Genomic DNA, 22,701 nt, shown 5'->3' on the forward strand with positions numbered 1-22,701 from the left:
GTAGAGTTGTCTAATGATGTGCCACAGTGTTGGTTGTTGGGGGGGGTCTAGTAGTGTGCCACAGTGATTGCCGGCAGGAAGGGGGCCTATTAATTTTCTACACTAATATCTGGCAGGAAGGTGAGTGTCTAACAGTGTGCCACAGTGAGAGCTTGCGGGAGGCGGACTCTTGCAGGGGGCAGTCTGATAATGTGCCACAGTGGTAGCTGGCAGAATGGGGTATATTAGTGTGCCACAGTGACAGGGGTCTGATAGTATGTCACAGTGATTGCTTGCGGGAGGGGGTCTAAAAATGTGCTACAGCGATTGCTGGCAGAATGTGGTATAGCAGTGTGCCATAGTGATGACTGATGGGAGGGGGGCTTCGGATAGTATGTCCCGGTAATAGCTGTGAGAAAGGGGGTATAACAGAGTGTCAGCTGACAGGGAGAACAGGTCTCTGAGTGTACCTATATTATTGAGCAACGGTGATAGCTACCAAGGAGGGGGACTCTTTTAGGGCGCCATTGCTCTAGCATGCTGCGGTGAGGTGCTCTTAGAGTGCCCTAGCCTTAGAGATAGCAGGCATGTAAGGAGCTATACTTGTGTTCTACAGTGATACCTGCCAGAAGGGGCGCACTCCTGGTGTGCCACGGTGATACCTCTAAGACAATGGTTCCCAACTTTTGATTTTTGCGGACACCCACTTTTTCATTACAGGAACTTTGGGGCCCCCACTGAATCATTATTGGAATCCGGGGACCCCCCCCACTGAGTCATTACTGATAGGTGAGAACCTAATATGGCAATATTATTTAATTTTCTAAGCAGTCGCAGACCCCCTGAGGAGGCTTCACGGACCCTCAGCGGTCCCCGGACCACAGGTTGGGATCCACTGCTCTAAGATATTGGACTTTATTAATGCGGCAATGCCACAGCTTCCAGGAAGGGAAGGGATTCTGGTAGGGTAAAAGGGATTTACTTAGGTTGAAGAGGATTCTCTTGGAAGGATATTTGGCAGATGGGAAAGAGTCAATTAGCCTTCCATGGTACTAATGTAGAAGCCTAAATTTAATAAAAACAAATAAACAGTGAGGGTTCAAACTAAAAACATTTATAGAAACGCTGCAGCATGAGGCCAGTCTCACTGAGAGGCGAAGCTGCACATTCCAAGGGTTTGTATACCTCCCAACACATCTTCCTGTATTAACACAGCCAACAGGGGCGTTTCCCCACCATAAGATGATGGTGGTTACCAAGCATTTTGTCCAATCAAAATTAACTATACTCATCAAACTATATTTGGGGATGATGTTACAAAATATGCAACTGTAGTAGAGTGGCAGAATGACCCGTTGGCATCTAACTTGTGACTCCAGTTAATTCTCAAAGCTGCGCAAATTCAGCAAACAGGTCAACCGGCCTGTGGACGTTTTGCAAGCCGTCGTTATTAAGTGTCACAGAATAGGCACAGACGAAGAGGGCACCTACACTAACTGGCAGGGATAAGGCCCCTAAGGAGGTCCCACAGTGATAGATGTCAGGGAGGAGGCTGTGGTACAGTGCCACAAGCTGGCGGGAAGGAACTATGTTATTTTGTCTGTGGCACAGTGATAGGTGTTCTGTATAGGCAGCGCCGCTGGGATTATGTGACTGTGCGGCCGTAGCGATTTTTGCATAACTGTAGATTTGCTGCATTTGCCACATAATCTGTTATCTGCCACATAATCTGCAGAATTTAACAAAAAAAATTGTTTCTAGCTCAAACAGTTCAAAAGTTACTAAAATCGGAGCAACACGTGCTGCTGCACAGTGGAAGGCCCTTTGCAAAGGTTGACTGGTCATCTTTCTGTTGCTTATTGCTATTTTTGGGTGTTAAAACAACAAATGCCCAGAAAGTGTTAACAAGTTTAACAAGCATTTGCAATGCAATGGGTCTTGCATTTGCTCGAGTTAGGGCTATTAGCTTTGTACATTCCTAATTAGACTTTTCTTGCCACATCAATTGAAAATGAAAAGTAAAACAGTTGACGTAAGCGAGCCGATTCAAAGCGCCACGGCTGACATAAGCGTGAGCGCAAAGGAGAGACACAAAAGGAAAAAGAAGTTTGCTCACAGTCAAACGTATTGGCAAACGTGCAATTATCCATGTAACATGATCGATGGCCAAGGCGGTGACCAAACCACCCCAAGGAGGGGCAAACGTAAAGCATTTACCAATGATAACAAAGGATTTTTAAAAGGCAAGCTCATGAACAAGTGATAGTGATGGGCGTGCAGTGGGTGTGGTTAAAAGCCCACAGATAGATTACAACAAGCCAGAGCGCGTGTGCGCTCCACCTAAAAATGCCTAAATAATGAAGTAATACTGTCACAAAATGTGCTGCATACTTTGCTTTTTCTTGCCGCATAATTTACTCAATTCTGCCATATAATTTGACCCTCCTCTGCTGCATAATTCCAGTGGCCCTGTGAAAAGGGTACAATGATAGCTGGCATGAAGGGGAGGGGCTCTGCTAATGTTCTTTAATAATAGATTCCTTGAGGGTTGTAGTCGCGTGAAGCTTTGATAGTGAAGGCAGTGTTATAAGTGTTAAGGCTTGAATATTTCGCTTGGTGAATTCCAATGTGGAATACCTATCAACATCACAATTAAACAGGGCTCTATTTTACCCATCTAGAAATCCCAAGATTACACAAAGAAGTCAAACCCGGAGACGGGAAATGATAAAAAAAAAAAAACAGACGAAACCAAAAACAGGGCTTATTTACCTGCTACAGAGTTTCATCCTTGGCTAAAGTCATATTTTAAGGCCCGTCGGCGGTTCTGCTCGTCTGCACATATATCAGTCTGCTCATAACACGGATAAATATTTAAAGGACAAACCACATAATCTTTGCGCAAAGTCCCCAGAGCCATATTGCGCAGGTTGTTTCCTTGTTAAATGACTGGAATGAAAAACTACATCGATAAATGGAAATATAAACATGAACCTTTCATAAGCAAAACTACTTTTTCCTCCCAAAAACAAAGTCTCCGAAGCTGTAAACCATCAACCTGCAAGACCGTTTAAATTTAATACAGTATTTTACAAATCCTGGCTGGAGGGGGATAGGAAGAGAGCTGAACATTCAAATTGGCTATGATAACTTGCAAAAACAAATGACCAAAATATTAAATGTTCCTATTGAGAAACGGCAAAAAAAGTTTTTTTGCACAGATGAACACTAACTGCCCTTGTGACCAAGCTCAGTGCAGCAATGTATTGTCACTTAAAATCTTGTTCAAAGCGCACAGTCTCTTGCGAAGCGTAGTAAAAATATTGACGGATACATTTGCGAGTTGTTAACTTTTGCTTCCTGGTGTGATTTAGATAATTGTAACGTGGCGGAAGATGCGCCCGCCGCGCGCCCGCCATTTCGCGTCAATAGGGCACAGTTGGCGCGCCGCACCTGCGCGAAGGGAAGCTGTGCCGTCGCAGACTGGCGCATTCACCACACGAGGAAAGCGCAGACACCTGAAGCGTCGGATCCGACGGACGCTGTGCCCACAAAAGCAAAGATAAAGAAAACAGGCACTTATTCATTCCTCTCCTAAAATGCATTAAATGTTTGAAAAGGCGCTCGCCTTAGAGCAGTATCAGCGAATAATCAATACGCAATTTGATGGTAGAATAAAAAAAAAAGAAATCAGACCGCCTTTCAATGCTCATCCACTTTAATTGCATTCCCAGTGATTGGATGTTACCCGCGAGGCTGGATTCAAGCTGAGCCTCTTCGTCAACAATGGGGCCACGTTAACCCCCCACTCCCAGACTCTTCGGTGAGGTCGATGGGGCGTAATTCAGACTCATATAAACCATACTAACAGCCTGCTGGCCATAGTTCAACAAGACAAAGCAGACGGCCAGTGCCAACCTAGGTACTCTATACCACTTTTGCCCTCATTTACAAGGCCCTAGTCGCACACTGCGCCACTGAAGCGTCGATTATTTTGACATTCCGATGGCGCAGGTGCCAGCCCATATTTACAAGGCCATGCAAAGCCACCTTGTGTGGTTTTTCATGGCCTTGTAACTATGGACCCCTTTCACGCATAACACTGCATGAAAGGGGCGTTACATGGGTGTTGCTTGCGGTGTTCCCACGCAACACCCATGGAACCCGAAGAAATCTGACGCATTCCCAGATTTACAAGTCTGGGTATGTGTCAGATTCCTACACCATTCTGAGCACATATAGAAAGAGGAAAGCACCTCTTCTGATTGTTTTTGTGCTGGAAGGTGTCTCTTCTGGCACAAAAACAATCATCCCATGGTGCAAGGGTGCCTGAGTTGGTGCGTGGCAGCAATTTGTGCACTAGTGCGGGGGAAAAGGACAGAAATGTGCCTTATCTTCTAGATACAGCACATTTCTGCCCTTTCCCGTGGCGCAGGGTGGCGCAGCAAGGCACTTGCTGTGCCACACTACATCAAGGGCCTTGTAAATGAGGCCCTATGTGAGAAAGACACAAGCTGCTCCCATCTCGAGATTTAGCACAGGAAAGCAAGGGTGATCTTTCAAGTACATTGAACTTTAACCAAGAATCCCTTACATTTAATCCCATTTCCTGACCAACCAGTGCAGGTCAATGTGTGTGGTACCCTGTTAATCCCCAGCTCTCTGCTTGAATGAGCTGCTGCAAGGAGAGAGTGTGATCCTAGTGCCTGGCATTTTCTTCCTCTTCTGGGATCTACATGAACTTGAGTGACTGCATGGGTTACCTGGTGCATTGAGTGTGTGATGTCAGTGTGTGGAATGCTCCCCCTGGCTGGGCCCATGCACGAGTGACCTTGTGCATCGAGTGTGTGAAGTGAGTGTGTGGATTGCCCCTCTGGCTTGGGGCCATCATGCATGAGTGACCCGGTGCATCTAATGTGAGGACCAGTGCGTGGAATGCCCCCCCTTAGATTGGGCATATGTATGAGTGACTCTGTGCATCAACTGTGTAAATGAATAAGTTGGTCCATAGAGTGTGAAATGTTTACCTACTCTGGACCCTGCAAGACTGACCTGGGGGATGACTTATCTGATAACAGTGTGTGCAATGTTTTGCTCCATTGGAACCCTGTGCGAGTGACCTGGTGAATGGAGTATGTGATGTCAGTGACTGGAATTTCCGCCGTCCTCTGGGTTCCTACATGCGTGAGCTGGTATGTATGTGATATTTGTGCAGCACAAACGTATCCAAAGGCACTGGTGCACTGTAGAGAGTCAGAGTCATAAGCAAAGATACCGTCAATAATTGCAGTGGCGGCTGGTAATTTTAGCAGGGAGGGGAGGCGGATGAGACATACATGCACCAAACAAATGCACACTCACTCACACCCATGCGTTCACACACACACACACAAAATCACACACATCCATTCACAACACTCACTTTCAAATAGTCATACATACACGCACACATGCACCAAACACTGAAAAAACATCACACACACCTCTGCCTCAAGGTCCTGGGAGGGTTAGAACTGCAGCCTTCTATCACTAGCTGGGATGAGGGCAGTTAGATTTGCTGACCCCTCCCCACTCTGGGGGAGGCTGTCACTGATTAACACTCCGACCTGGGCATTTCAGGGTTTAAAACTGAAGTGCCCACGGCTGAGGCAATCAGTGACGCACTCCCTCGTCAAAAGAGGGAGGACCTCGAGGTGAGAAGGTCACATTCACTGGTCTGTGACATCTTCAGCCTGACAAAATAGAGCTCAGGCAGCCAGGAGCCTGCGAATTAAGCGGATGTCTAGCTCCTGGATACCTGACCTGTAAATTAAGAGCGTCTTTCAGGCTGACCATTGGTCAGGCTGAAAGACACTCTTCTTTTTGGGCAAAAGGGGAAGGGACTTGGGCCCACAACCTGCTAGGATGGGCTACGGCAGAATAAGTGATTGGAGAGGAAGCTGGGTTCTGAGAGTGGGAGTGGAGTGTTACTTCATTGTGATTTACTGTTATTTGTAGAAGTGTGTATTTAGCACTCCCCTTTATTTGTGTCTGCTTTGTGTGCACATATTGAATAAAGAGATGCTGTTCCAGATGCTGGGTCCATAAATGGAGAAGTTATATTGAATTTGTTTTTCTTTTTTTGCTACTTTTTGTCTCCTGGTTGATGATGTTCTGGCAACGGGGGTTGAGAAGGTGCGCTTGTCATCCATATACAAGGTGAGCTGGGTTTGAAGATGGTGCCCCTGCCAGGAGGTTCAGTGAAGTTCAACAAGGCTAGGAGTGATGTGGTGAAAGGTCCACAAGCCATTGATGAAGTGGGCCACGGTCTGTAGAATGCCCTCAAATGGGGAGCAGTGTGGAGTCTGGGAGGCACTGGAGTACGGCATTTCTATCCTCAAGATACAAGGTATGCCTTGCTAAAGTCAGCAACTCTGAAGTTATTTTCTTTAGCAATAAAAACTGGCACAAGCCTCAGTGGTTTTCTTGGTGCTGTGTTCCTTGAGAGTGAGGTTGATGTCTAGAGGGAAGTTAGTAGACTTGGCAGTGGGTGAAAGTTGGGGTTTAAATCAAGCAGGTTCATTGCACTGAACACGATTTGGACTACTTGTTGCTTGTTCTTGTTGGCAAATAATAGCAAATCTGCCCGGGGGATTGAGCTTTAGGTGTGCACTGCTCGTCCAGGTCTGCAAGAGGCAAAGGCAGTGTTTGAGGTACACGATGTCTGGAGCTGTGAAGACTTTCAAATATAGTTGTGTATCATCTACCTACTGGTGAATTTTTGTGTTGTTTTTGTTGAGTAGATTCCCCATGTAGAGGCTGTAGGTGATAGGGTCAAGATGAAACCCTGGTGGACTCCGCTGTCTATAGGGATCTTCAAGAGCTGCCCATATGAATAACTTGTTCTAAGGTGGATACGTAGGAGGAGACCATTGTAGGACATTGCAAGTGAATCCAATTCACGACTTCAGGATGTGAATGTAGATAGGTTAATCAATAGCATCGAAGGCTGCTGAGAGAAAAAGCAATATCAGGAATCAGGGGTCACCTTTGTCTGTGGCCCGGAAGAAATTGTCAAAGATTTGTCAATGAGCTATTTCCATGGTTCAACATGATCTGAAGCAGGGGTTGTAGCCATGGTAGATGTTTTACATTGCCGAAATCTTGGAGTTGTATGTAGATTGCTTTTCAAAGATCTTGGAGATGAAGGGTAGGTGAGTGATGGGCAGCAGTGGTGAGCTCACCAGGGTTTAATGTTAGTTTCTTCAGGAAAGGGAGCATCTGGAATGTCTTGAGAGATGCTCTCCATCTCTCTTTTGGAAAGATGCCTATAGTGAGTGGAGGCACTGATGATGGTGTGTAGGGGTTTGATGAAGGACAAGGTTAACACATCATCTTCCTGTGTTTGTGGCTGTGAGGTTGGTTCATGAAATGTTCCTCTACCCCTCAATCCCTTCATCAATGCGCTTGTGCATGGAATGAGTGGTGGCAGTGACTGGAATGAACCTTCTCTGGATCCTTGCACCAATCAGTTGGTGCATGGAGTAACTGATTTCACTGACAGGAATACCCCTCCTGCCCTGGCCATGCTTCAGTGAGTTGGTGCATGGAGTGTGTGATGGTATTGTGATGAAAGTTCACTTCCTCTGGGTCCCTACAGGAGCGAACTGGTGCAGAGAGTGTCTTATCACAGTATGTACACTGTTTCCCCCCTTAGGCACTGCATGATGATGTTTCAAATGAAGGCTTTACTCTTACCCTTCATCTAGTGCCTGCTTTCATAAGCTGGTGCTTCAGATGTGTGCTGTCAGTACCTAGAGTGTCCCTTCTCCCCTGGTTCCATCAGTGGTGTTTGTCCCAGACAGTGTAGACCTGGAGGTTTACAAAGGCACACCAAGCTCCTGGTGTGGTCTCTAAATTCTTTGAAGTAAAAGGAGCTAAAGCAACCTGATGGCTACACATCTTCTTGTGCCTCCTACACTCCTCACCCTCAGAACAAGAAACTGTGAGATTATTGTACTTCAACCCATTGTACATAGTAACCTGGGCCCTCTTTGAATTAGTATTTACATCCGTCCACTTCTCCCCATATGGCTCAATTCTAAATAATCCACACAAGGCCCTACTCTTCAACTTCATTAACACACTTGACGTGTTAGTTTCAACGCAAAAAAATAACCACTAACACACAATGTAAACGTGACCATGCCAACAAAGGTGTAAGTAGGACACACGATGGTGTATGATTAACTTAAGCACCTTAGTTGTGACCATGCAAAGAAAGGCTAATTCACTTATAGAACCAGCTGGGTGACAAATGAAAAAAAGACCTTTTCAAGATCTCACAGGAGTTAACAAAGTCAAATGCCATGTACAATTCATGTCTTCCCAAACATGAGTACTGCTGTCCTTTATACTTAGCACATTCCTGCCTATTAAGCTCCCATCATCAGGATCAATGAATGAAGGTGCATTGACCCATGCACAGCCACCTGCCTCCAGCCAGAAAGAGTCATTTTTACCCACCCATCATAGCTAGCAGCAAATAGCCCCTGTGCCGTTCAAAGGCTCCCTAATGACTCAACTTCTTAAAAAAACAAAAGATACTCCCAGAGGAATTCTATAAATACAACTAGGGGGCCGAGGCGATTGCTGCTGCACCTTTTCATTCAGTAACAGATGGTGAGTGTGAATGGATAGTGCACGAGGATAGAGGGCCAGCCCCCTAACCCTCAATCATCAGGACTCCAATAATAGAACGTGAGACTCAGCACGTATATATATATATATATATATATATATACTATTTCCTTATGTGTTTCACATCCTCATGAGGTGCCATGAGTCAACATCATTCCATCAGTCAAGTCTTCTTAAAATATTTTTTTAATCTTTACTGGTTCATCTGTGATTGTCCATATATAACTTCAAATGTTAATCATACTAACCATAGCCAACGCGTTGCGTCCCAACGGACTTCTTCAGGGCTTACGAGTCAAATGAAGTATTCTTCCTAACGTGATTCCATTCGGCGACAAAGAAGCTTCTTTGTCGCCGAATGGAATCACGTTAGGAAGAATACTTGGACAATCACAGATGAACCAATAACGATTAAAAATTATTTTTTAACACAACCTTCCTCATTGTGGTCAAGGATGCTTGTTTGTGGTCTTTAGGTGAAGTCATCACAGTTTATCTTCATGGCAACGACTTCTTAGCCTGGACCCACATCTCTGCTGGAGTTCATTTTTGTTGAAACCTAATTTTTTTACGTAGATGTTGCAACAAACAAAACACTATTTTTCAGTTCTGTAAGGTAATTTGGATTTCAAATTTAGGAAATTTACAAAACTCAGTAAATGTTCATGCTCAAACGATTTTCATCTAGATTGTCTGCATAATTTCTGCTTTTCTTTCTTTCTTCATACCATCTTCCAGAGTTGTTCCTGCACCAGAATGTGTGTTTACAGGCATAGCCTGCAGGTCCTACTGACTTAAGCCAGGAGGTCCCCGGACTCTGTGTTTTCTTTGTGGTCCAGATGTCATCAATAAGGCTTGTGCTGATGCTGTATATGGTAGGTGTTCCATGTGTCTTCTCTGTGGCGGGCGAAGGTTCATGTTCTTTGTGGAGCAATGGTGGTTCTGAGCCAGGTAGTTACAGAATTGCCTTTTTTCCTGTGTTTCAGCATACGTGATTTGAATTTCAAACCCCGGATTTCATAGCCTAAAATTTGTATACCAGTAGTTCTTATCCTTTTGACTTCTGTGGACCCCCACTGAATCATCATTGGAATCCCGGGACCCCCCACTAAGTCATTAGTGGACGGCGGGGACCCCAGCCTAAACACTGTCGATGATTTGAACAGCAAAACAATACACATAAAAATACAGAAACAAGCATTCATTAAACATGTACACAAATGATAACACATTTTATTTACTTTGACAACAATTACAAATAAAAAAAAATAAACATTTTAATTTTAATAGGGAGGTTGAAGCTTTTCTAAATTAAATTAAAGCCACACATCATCTATAGTATATTCTGTTTGATGCATCTGCACTGCTCCCACAAATCAATCTGAGGATACTGATTTAATTTTTAGCCTCCAATTCCTTGACATTTACAGTGCGTGTTAAGATTTTCAGTTGTACATTTAGCCACTTTATTTATATACACCTTATTAATCTGTCAATATTATTTAATTTTCTAAGCAGTCGCAGATCCCTTCAGGATGCTTCGAAAACCTTCAGGGGTCCTCGGTCCACAGGTTACGAACCACTATTGTAAACTATCAACTCTACGTTAGATGATTATGTTGGAGTGCAGGATGTTGGCTTTCCACCATACAGGACACGTTGTTTTGGATAATAGGTCCTGATTTGTTCTTTTTCAAACTTGACATTGATTGCCACCTGATAGGTTAAGCCTGAGCAGGTTCCTTGAACCTGACTACTACTAGTACCTTAATGAGTGAACTGGGGTGTAATAACAGGGGACTAATGGCACTCAGGAGACTAATTGGCCACAATACAAATTAGGGGTTGCCTACACAAGGGAAAACACCCATCCCTTCAGGGTTCAAAGTGAACCCAACATTAATTAACATAACATGCGGCCCCCCTAGCCCAAAGTAATCTTAACACAAATCAAGTAAGTCACAAGCTCAAGTGAGTAAAGTTCAAAAGAAACGCAATCTGTAATTCCACGCCAATCTTTATAAAGTCCAATCCAGTCCAGAATTTTATTGGATCATATCTTCACATTTACCGCAATCTTCATGGAAAAACACTCCGAGCCAACACGTGTTTCGTCATGGGAAAGTTCTCTAGTCCCAACGACTCCTTCAGGGCTCAAGTCAAAAGTCCACTACAATATTTAGTAAAACTTTTTTAGAAATGTTATATTGATTCCAACGGTGTGTACCACTATCCATATGGCTTATCATTGCACCAACATATATCAAACTCCTTATTTTCCAAGTGCTCAGTATTAACGAGCTGTGTATTTCAAATCTGCATATCACTTAAACGAAGCGTTTCCGTAGCTTGGGGAACGCTGTTTCTTGGCTCGTTTAAGTGATATGCAGATTTGAAATACACAGCTCGTTAATACTGAGCACTTGGAAAATAAGGAGTTTGATATATGTTGGTGCAGTGATAAGCCATATGGATAATGGTACACACCGTTGGAATCAATATAACATTTCTAAAAAAGTTTTACTAAATATTGTAGTGGACTTTTGACTTGAGCCCTGAAGGAGTCGTTGGGACTAGAGAACTTTCCCATGACGAAACACGTGTTGGCTCGGAGTGTTTTTCCATGAAGATTGCGGTAAATGTGAAGATATGATCCAATAAAATTCTGGACTGGATTGGACTTTATAAAGATTGGCGTGGAATTACAGATTGCGTTTCTTTTGAACTTTACTCACTTGAGCTTTTGACTTACTTGATTTGTGTTAAGATTACTTTGGGCTAGGGGGGCCGCATGTTATGTTAACTACTAGTACCTTAACCTATGGCACTTGTAATGCCATGCATGGGATATCTGTCACGTTTTGACCATCTCCCATCTGTCAAACTCTAAATAAGGCCCTATGTCTTTGTGTTCTGTGGTCTGCATGGTTTTGTATATAATGTAGTGATATTGGAGATCTAGGCTATGACACACCCATTACAGTCCAAATTGATTTAGTATATCTCACATTGAAAAAAAATCACCCCATGTTCTGGGGAATTATTATGTTCCAAGCAAAACAGTAAAATTGAGCCATGAAAAAAAGTTGCTATTGTTTTATATTTGACAAAAGTTGGTAAGAGTGTGTAGATAGACGATAATGCTCTCCAATGGCTTGAGTTGTTAAAGAGAGCTGTCTTGACTCCTATCACTAATGATAAAAGTTAACAATGAGTACAACTTACAGTTAGTTAAACAGTTCTTGCCAAGGGACTATGACGTGCTTTAAAAAAGCCAAAAGTCAAAATGGAAGTGCCCAACTGGAAGCTCGTAATTGATGTGTTGTACATAACGCACGATGCACAAATATTAGCAGGCAATGTGATTGGTGACTAAAAAAATAGTCCATCAAATGAGATATTGAACCAAAAACCTTATGCAGCATGATTGCCCTGAAGTTATCTTCTGTCCTAAACAGACAGCAAAATGAAGAAATATGCAAGATTAAAATTAGATACAATAATGTGTGATATGGTTTGGAAGGAGTAAAACACCTTTCTACAATTATGGTTAAAATGGGGAGTTACAAACATGACTGTATTCACTTTAAACATACAATGCGTTGCCACTGTTTGTTATCCAGCAATGGTTAACAACATGAAATTTGATTTTGTTACAAACTTTGAAACAGTGGTCTGAAGATTTTATTTTAGTAGTGATAACTCTTGTAAATTATGTGGTTGCCATTGAGATATGATACAGGATAGCAATGCTTGATTCTGTTATTTAAAAGCTGATATATATGCTCTTTACACAATTAAATTGTCATATTTTATAAGTTTAATAACAGTAATATAAGCTATTGACTGTGTACGTTTTGAAGTCATCTAATAATACTAACTCACATGTGTAGTTATTTATTTGACTATTAAGTACCATAAGTTGTCAATTGTAATGTAAGCTTTACTTATGTCAGTGCATAAAGTAGATAAATATCTATGAGGCAATCTTTAATCCGTACCTTATCAATGCCCTTTATAGTTAGCAGAAAAGAAAGCTTTTGGTTCTGAATATATTGGTGGTTTTTCTACAGTTGTGCCCATTCCCTTCAAGCTTTTCTGTAGTTGTCATCCCCACATATGAGGAGTTTCTCTTTCCAGTTAAGTAGCCTCACTAAGGAGGTGCTTCATGCTTCTATGTTACATTTCAGACCAATTGGAATGTCTTGGACTTTGTGAAAGTTGTTCAAGTTTTGTTGTTTCTCTAGCTGTAGGTTGAAGTAGCCTCCAACTGCTCTTGTTGGGCTAGTTAAATCTTCATGACTATAACTAGGCCATCCATGTACAAAAGGGTGGGTGCAAAGAGGTTACTATTCTTGGAACTGTCTTTATTGGTCAAACCCACATCCTTACGTTATCGCTGTAGTGGTCTTCACTTCTATCTATAGTTCCTAATTAAGTCGGTGTTGGTGCATAGATCCTATAGGTGGAATCCTGTTCAGAGCTTTTAAGTTCTGTTGAAAGCAATATCTGTTGACAGAACAAAAAAGTTTGAGAAGTCCAAGAATGAAACATAGATTGATTGATGTTAGAATTGGGGCTATTAGTTGAGAGGGGTAGATGCCCCACTCAGGCAACAACTCCAAGGGTGAGTCACAAAAACCACTAAATTAACCTATGCTTAATCCTCTGATAGCTCGACACAAAACAGTCAGGCCTAATTTAGAAGCAATGTGTAAATATTTATGCAGCACACATAGTAATAAGGTGGAAACACAACATAAGAAAATCCCAAACCAATTTAGAAAAAAAGACGATTGTTATATGACACCAAAACAATTGAAAGACAATCAGTAGCACTGGAGATGTGAATTTTTAAGGTTTTAGGTAAAAATAGCATTAAAAGATACAAAGTGCCAACTGTGGGTATCTGGTCATGCTGGACTGGGACAAAGTCACAGGTTATGGCCGACTATGATGGAGCTCAGGACCAAGTTCAACCCGCTAGAAGTTGTACCTTATGTCCCTGATGCACGGTCTGCACAGCATTGTTAAAAGGGCTCCAAGTCACTCTGCATTGATTACGATGAGGCATTCAGCTGTGCAGCAAGGCTTTGCAGGGCTTCGAGTTTCTTTGTTCCCATTCCAATGAAGCTTTCAGTTGTGCGGCGAGGGTTTGAGGGACTTTGCATCGCTCGGCATTCATTTCAATGAAGCTTTCAGCTGTGTCACGAGGCTTTACGGGGATTTACGTCAGTTCCTGTGAAACCGTCAGTACAAAATCACAATCTAAAATCCAGCTTTAAAGATCCAGCAAAAAATCACTTAGAAGTAGACCCCTTGTTCCAGTCCAGTACTTGCTTGAATAATACCAAGCCAGCACGGTGTGAAATTTTTACCCTGCCCTTCCATGGCATTGATGAAAGAATTGATGAAAGAAGAGGGCTGCCTCCGAAGTTGTGAATTGCTCTGTTGGAGATGACAGTCTGCATGCTAGAGAGCTTGAAAGAAGAAACAGAAGAACCCAAAGATTGAGAAACCAGTTGTTAGCTCCAGAACACATCATCTTCCTCATCAAGAAGTGAGAGTGTCTGAGAGGATGCAAGTCGCGATGAAGCATCCAGTGTCCCAGCCACACGTTGGCAACATTTATTAGGAAAGTAGAGGGGCATCTCCAAAGACGTGACTGCAAGGTGAGCTCTTGCACTGACAAAAACATACTTTTCCCAGAAGCACAGTGCAACAGACCCACACTTGCATCCCATCGAACACTGGGTGTGGAACCAGATCCTACTAGTGCTCTTTGACTGAGACCAGAGATACAGTTCTTGGTAAAATGGTGATGGCCCAGTGGGTGGCCTCATCAAACCCTGACTCAGAGAGCATTCTAATGGTTTACAACATCTCTCACTCCTTTCACCCACTCTTCTAAAGGGTGTCACAGGCCAGTAAGGCCACACAAGCAAAAGAACATTTTGTCTGCGATCACTGGTTACGGAGCTATCTACCCACTGAGCTATCAGGGACTAACGTTACCCTGGTAGGTACCCAGAACCATCAGCAATCTGCCGACCAGGATCCCTGGACCTCTCAGGCACTGAAGTATTTGATAGCATTTTTCTCAGATTGAGACACGGCTTGTAAAGAACCAAGGGACATATTTATAATGCCCTGGAGCCAGCTTGCGCCACATTAACTTCATTATTTTTTACGTGAATGTGGCTCAACGAAGCCGAAATCACTGCGTCGTATTTACAGGGTGGAGCAATGCATGCATTGCGCCACTCTGTAACCCTTTGTGCTACATTATGCCTTCGCCAGGCATAATGTATGCAAAGCGGGCATTCCCCCATTAGGGGAGCCGGAAAAATGGTGTAAGGAAATCTATGAGATTTCCTTGCACCATTTTTTATGCCACTTTTAACGCCTGCTCAAGAGCAGGAGTTAAAAGGTGGCTTCCATTCTAACTCTATGTACTCTGCAGGAGTAGCGCCAATATTTTGGCACTACTCCAGCAGAGTTCATTAATAGCGTCATGAGAAATGATGCTATTGCCCCCTACCCTGCAGCATGGTGCGCCTTATTTTAAATACGGCGCACATATGGTGGTGGTAGGTGGGTGCTAAGGGGCGCAGTGAAAGTGGCGCTGCACTCGGTGCAGCGCCACTTTCCATATATCTTCCTCCAAATTCTCGCGATACCCTTAACCCTTAAGAAGCTCAAATAAGAAAAGGTTAATTTTGCATTAATCTTCTCTGAGGTCTAACTAGTATCCAGACTCTTAATTGTAAAATTGTAAGCGAGTCGTATGATTACTGATAGACTTTAAAACGGATATCTCTTTACACAAGTGTACCAGTTTACCATTCCCATTTGGTGGGTCCTGCTCCACCTTTTCTCCATAACTCCCGGCAAGGCTAAAGAAACAAAAGTTACTCTTCAGTCTTTCACCAACCTCCACATTTAACTTCTTGTGTGGCAGTGCTTAATTTGTAAATAAAAACGAGCCGGTGCCCAAAGCTCTCCTCTGAAACATGCGGCTCCAGCATTTAAATGTACTGAGGCAGCGTAATCCTGAAGCCATCTCGGGCCTCTTCAATCCATTTACAGACACTCCCTCCCCTTCAACTCCCTCTTGCAGCTTTCTGGTTTCTCCCTTTGTGAACCTTTGTCGTTTTTCTCTTCATCTGCATTCCCCTTATGTCTCTTTTGCTCGCAGTAAATGCTTGAGGCAGAAAAAAAAGTGCCAGCCCTCAAAAATAAGTGCCCGCACCAGAAACCACCAGCTCAAATTAAGCACTGTTATGTGGTTCGGTACAGGTGTAGAAGAAGTTGTCATATTGAAATACACACATATTATTTATCTTTATTGTGCATTCAAAACCTTTCTTTGATGTTTTTTTATGGATCACAATCCCCGGCCACCTTTAGAGAAAACATTGACTCCCTGGCCCCAGCAAATACTGAAAAGTCAAGGAAACATCTGAGGGAGTTTTTAATAAACTTTAAAAACAACAGTCCTGAGGGCTTGGGTTAGAACCAAACACCTGCCCAGGACCCGGAGAAAAGGCCTGTCACGTCCATGAAGCTTAAGTCAGATGTGCATTCTTTCAATCCACACCACTCTCTCCTTGCCACAAGGGTTTCAGTTCCTGATTTTTGCTGTTGCCAGTGGTAATTATGCACGTGCCTACTACGCCGAACATGGTGTGCAGTGCAGATTTCCCCCCATGGTCACAATGATATATTTGGATAAATCCTCCTCTATGTATAAAACAGAATCCATTTCCTCTGCTTGTATCTGGAGTACGGCTGCGGTCAATTTCATTTATGGTAGCATCCTTCCTGGCATTTTGCATTACAATTGCTAGACGATACGCCTGAGATTGCTACATTAAACCACGTCGCGTAACTGAGATTTCATTTGGGTAAAAGTGTAATGGAGGAGATCGCGAAAAATGAGAACAAACCCGACGCGAGGAGCTTTAGTTTGCATCGTGTGTAATTTCGCATTGTTATTTAGAGCGTCAAGGCCTCTAAAGTGAATGCAGACCCCCCAACCCCCCTTAACTTTAAAAAATAGAGCTCTACATGCCTTTCGTATAACAGCATGTAATGTTGCAAAATTGTTGGGGCATTTCCTATAATTTCTGCAAAGGAAATTACACGACTTTGGCCCAGGCTTAATGGTGACTACTGAGTTGAAGCTGTGAACCTCCAGGATGCTAAACTCAGCCCCCCCCCCTGTCAATCTGGTTTAAAGTTGGTTTTGCAGAAGATCCTCTCCGGTTTTTCTCAGTATGTTTTTCTGCTTTCGGTGTGTTTTGTTTTTACTGTTAATTAATTTTATTTTCTTGAAAGAGTAAGGTCCTCATTATGGGTTGGCCAGACTGGTGCAGAGATACCATGGGGTGGAAGATGTGATGGGTCAGAATCTACATTACCACCCAGTATCTCTGCACCTAAGTACAGTCTTTGAGGTCCAAATGTATGAGCATTTGGCACAGGTCATTACAGCAAATCACCTTGCTGCACATGTCCTGCATGAAAGGGAAAGTTGAAACTTGAAGCCTCCCTCCCCAAAGTGCCTAATTTTCATAAGTGATACCTAGTAATAATTTTGCCGATATCACTTTTTGTAATGGCAGATTTCTTGGTCCTTCTACTGACCTCTGTAATGTATGGAGCGCGAGGTGCAATCTATTTCCTTTCCTCAGCAAGCCATTTTTATGTTGTTGGAAGGAGCCCCTTTCATGAAATAGCACTCCGAGGTATCTGTATGATTTGACGTGTTCCAATTGTTGGCCTTTTAGGTATAATTTGTGCTTTTTCTGTAGCCAATTAGTACCATGATCTTAGTTTTCTTTTCATTGATTGTCATGCTGTTGACTGTCTAGTAGTATAATATGTTATCAATGAGGCATTGTAAGCCAACTTTAGTTTGACTTAGAAGAATCACATCATCTGCATAGAGGAGGTTTGATATAAGCTTATTACCCAGCTTTGGGGGATGCAAATTTAGTTTGCCCAATGCTTGCATCAGATCGGCCACAAGGTACAGTGGAAGAATCAATATGATGCTAGGATGCATCCTTGTTTCAAACTCTTTGAGGATTCAATTTTGTCTTTCCAAAACATACATGTCACTCTTCCGTCTTTCCCGCAATGCCTAGCCGGCTCAGATAAGGCTATAATTCGGCCTAGTGAGGAAAGGGGCACAAAATAAAGTATGGAAGAAAATAAAGTCATATGAAGAAAATCAATTATGTCAAGCTCTCTGGCAAGACTTACAAATAAATGCAAAGGGCCCATCGTGGCAGTATTTAGAAGCGGCAATTGATGATAGGAAGGTCTGTCCACTATGGGAAATACCCTTGCCCCTGGAATCTTTTAAAAAAGCGATCAACAGTTGCATGAAAAAAATCTCATTATTAGCAGATAAAGTGACATTTGCACACAGATCTCATGCTTAGGCGATAATAAATGAATATAAACCTCTCAAACCAATGCACTCTTTAGAGACAGGATGGGCCAGATCTCTAAAAACTGTTTTTTTTAAGGTTGCAGTTTGGGATCTTTCTAGGTCTCTCCCACGCAATGTTTTGGATCCAGGACATAAAGAGTACTCTCTGTAAATTGAGTACAGCGGGGGACGAAAATATTATCCATTTTACTTATAGATGCCCAGTACTACTGAAAGGAAGAAAGAGGCTGTTAAAAACTTTCCTTAATCAGCGGAGAGTGCGTACATGCCGGCAAGCAGTAATTGCATGCGTTAAGCCATCGGATACGCCATTGAATTGCAGTTCCTAAAAATAGCAGCAAAAAAGCTGGAGCTGCATGAGAGTAACTCATCTTAAATTGGCCATCAGGAGCTAACTCTTTGGTAAAAAATTGGTTCCACTATGAATTACGGGCACTATTACGGTGATGTATTCTGTACAGCTACCAGGAGTATTAGAATTGTGTATTGCTAATTTAACCTTTTAGTACTAACGGTCACTTTGATAATGGATAATTCACTTCATAGAAAAGTGCGGATGGAAATTTTTTTTGGTAATGATTTTATAATTAGCATTAAGATTTTAATTAACACTTCAGTATAAACGTTTTTTTATTACTGTGAATAACCACCATAACATCAGACTGGTACTTTGTGTAACGTTCTGATTCATATATAATGTACAACTGCCCAAAATCATTTTAAGGGTCAAATGTATATATACATCAGTTTAAAGGCATCTATTCCAGCATTTATAACATGTATTTTAGGGTGGACTGTGATTTTACGTCTGTCTAAATCTTAGAGTTGTTTTTGGTTTTGTGTGCTATTAATGCTTTTTGCTAAGATTTTAATTAATCACGCAAATAAAGATTATGCTATCTTACTACTGGTTGAGGGGATGCGATTTTATAAGTTACTACCTTGTGTAAAGTGACTTCAGCTGGTCAGATCCCTATTAAAAAGCCACTGAGTAATTTCCTATGCCTGGGTTAAAGAGGCGCAGGAATTTTGATCCATTCCAGGCTAAAAGTGACACATCTCAAAGATGCGTCACAAATTGGATTATCACTGTATCAGTCCTAATTGAGGTTTTACAAAGGAATACCTACTGTGTGTTGCAGGTGTCTCCAGCGCGGGCATTTTTTGACGCAGGCCATCAAAACCAATACATTGGGCCCTATGCATCATTTTGTAAATATGGGTCAACATGGAGCAGAGAATGCACCACCGACGCGTAAAAATAAATGACGCAACAGCGGCACAAGCTCCTTGTAAATATGGCCATAGGTGTCTCTTGAGGTGGTTAAAGCTTGGCAGATGTAGGACATCTGCCAGATGCAAAATGTAGGTGGATGCCCCACCTACCTTCTTTAAACCACATAGGTATGTGTACACTCAAAAGAAGGTAGATAGGACATCTACCAATTTTATTGGGTATCTCATATTGACTAAATCTAAATAGCCACAGTGAGAAATCTGCTAGACTTTGTTCAAAGACCACAAGTATGCGAACCACGGTATTATTGGCACAGTAACTCCATTAATAGTATTACCTGAATTGAAGGTATCATAATTCTGGGAGGCTGTATTACTGGGGGATTGTAACACATGGAATGGGCAAAAACATACAGGAATCAGTGTTACCGGCCTGATATCTGTATGTGATCATGACTACAAACGTTCCAGGGCACTTTCTGGAATGCCCCATTCCGCTCCCTTGAGAGCAGATTTACCCACACGCACAAGTATGCATGAGTAAATACTTTAATGCGTGTAAATACATGTGTTTTGAGAATCTCATGCTTTGGTTCCGGACCAATGTATTAATTTGACTTTTGGACTCAGTATTTGTATACTCATGTTGTACATTGGCACCTCCGTTCACTGTCCATGGCACTGAATCCACACTTCTCTCACTGTCCCTGGTGCTGAGTTGAGACCCCTCGTACAGGTACTGAATTGAGATCCTCTTACTGTCCATGGTACTGAATCCACACTTCTCTCACTGTCCCTGGTGCTGAGTTGAGACCCCTCGTACAGGTACTGAATTGAGACCCTCTCACTGTCCATGGTACTGAATCCACACCTCTCTCACATTCCTTGGTGCTGAGTTGAGACCCCCTTTCACTGGTGCTGAATTGAGACTCCTCTCACTGTCCATGGAACTGAATCCACACTTCTCTCACTGTCCCTGGTGCTGAGTTGAGATCCCCCTCACGAGAACTGAATTAAGACCCTTTCACTGACAATGATGCTGGATTCGCACTTCTCACTGTCCCTGCTGCCGAATTGAGACCCTCTCACTGTCCATGGTGCTGAATCCACACTTCTCTCACTGTCCCTGGTGCTGAGGTGAGATCCCTCTCACAGCTGCTGAATTGAGACGAGACCCTCTCACTGTCCATGATACTGAATCCATACTTCTCTCACTGTCCCTGGTGCTGAGTTGAGCCCCCCCTCACGATTGCTGAATTGAGACCCTTTCACTGACCACGATGCTGGATTCACACTTCTCTCACTGTCCGTGCTGCTGAATTGAGACACTTTCGCTGTCCGTGGTGCTGAATCGACAGCTCTCTCACATTCCTCGGTACTGAGTTGAGGCCCTTTCACTGTCCATGATACGCAATCTACACTTCTCTCACTGTCCCTGGGGCTGAATTCATACTTCCATCGCTGTCCCTGTTGCTTAATTGAGGCTCTCTCGCTGTCCATGGTACTGAAGTCACACGTCCCTCACTGTCCATGGTGCTGAATGGAGTCCCTCTCGCTGTTTATGTGCTGACTGCACACCCCGTCACTGTGCATGGTACTGAAGCGAGACGCCTCTCACTGTCCCCGACACCCAGCACCCTCCTAACTCTATGACTCTGAGGGGCATATTTATACTCTGTTTGCGCCGGAATTGTGTGTTTTTTTTTATGCAAATCCGACGCAAAGCTGACTCCATATTTATACTTTGGCGTTAGACCCGTCTAACGCCAAAGATCTTGGAGTTTGCGTCATTTTTTAGCGTGGACACCTACCTTGCGTTAATGATATGCAAGGTAGGCGTTCCCGTCTAAAAAATGACTCCAAGGCATGTGCGCCTTATTTAAACTCCCGTGCAAAAATGGCGTACGGGAGTGGGCGGGTCAAAAAAAATTACGTCCAGCCGCTTTTGCGTCATTTCTTAACGCCTGGTCAGGGCAGGCGTTAAGGGACCTGTGGGCTCGGAAGGAGCCCAGAGGTGCCCTCCCATGCCCCCAGGGACACCCCCTGCCACCCTTGCCCACCCCAGGAGGACGATCAAGGATGGAGGGACCCATCCCAGGGAATTTAAGGTAAGTTCAGGTAAGTATTTTATTTTTATTTTTTTGTTGCATAGGGGGGCCTGATTTGTGCCCCCCTACATGTCACTATGCCCAATGACCATGCCCAGGGGACAGAAGTCCCCTGGGCATGGCCATTGGGCAAGGGGGCATGACTCCTGTCTTTGCTAAGACAGGAGTCATGTCAATGGAGGGTGGGAGTAAAAAAAAATGGCGCTAATCGGGTTGAGGCAGATTTTTTGCCTCAGACCGACTTGCCCCATTTTTTGACGCCCAAGCTCCATTTTCCCCTACGCCGGCGCTGCCTGGTGTGGGTCATTTTTTTTGACGCACACCAGTCAGCTCCGCCGGCTAACGTAATTCCATAAATAAGGTGCCCGCATGGTGCTTTGGAATGGCGTTAGCCGGCGTTAACATTTTTGACGCACAACTGCGTTGGCGCAGTTGTGCGTCAAAAAGTATAAATGTGGCCCTGAGTTTAGATCGCTCTGACTGTCCACGGAGGCGCATTTCGAGTCCTCGCTCACTCTCCATGGTGCTGAATTTAGACCACTCTCGCTGTCCGTAGTGCTGCTTTGAGATTCCTCTGCTACTGTCCATGCTTTTGGTTTCAGGCTCTTTTCACTTTCGCTGGTGGGCACGGCACACCCTCTCACTGTCCGCCGTGGCGCATTAATCCCTTCTCCACTGTCCTTGGCGCACCTCACCCACTCATCATGATGAATTCACTGCCCACGGTGGCGGGCTGAAACTCCTTTCACTGTCCGTGATAGTGCATTACAGACCACCTCACTGGATTAACAACATACCGCTGCCTTGATGCTCAATCCAAACTCTTTCGCTGTCCTCCCTCACTGTACTCATCACGTCTGACCACCCATGGTGGGTCATTCTTTACCTACGGTACCGGATTCAGGCATCTCTTTCTGTCCAGGCTGGTGCATTCGTATTCTGCATTCATTGTCCATGACGCTGGATCCATCACCTCCCAAGGGCCACAGGGTTCATTCAGGTTCCTCTTCAGAGCCCGCGGTACTGGACGGAGACACCTCCCGGTGTCCTGGCTGTTACACTTCCGTTCCTCTTCAGAGCCCGCGGTACTGGGTTACTGGATGCAAGCACCGCGCACTGCCCAGTCTCTGTATTTAGCATCGTTCCATGTGAGGGAGGGCTCTGTATTTAGAACCCTTGAATGTGAGGGGGGCTCTGTATTTAGAACCCTTGAATGTGAGGGGGCTCTGTATTTCG

This window comes from Pleurodeles waltl, chromosome 7, assembly GCF_031143425.1.
Source record: "Pleurodeles waltl isolate 20211129_DDA chromosome 7, aPleWal1.hap1.20221129, whole genome shotgun sequence".
NCBI classification, from domain to species: domain Eukaryota; kingdom Metazoa; phylum Chordata; class Amphibia; order Caudata; family Salamandridae; genus Pleurodeles; species Pleurodeles waltl.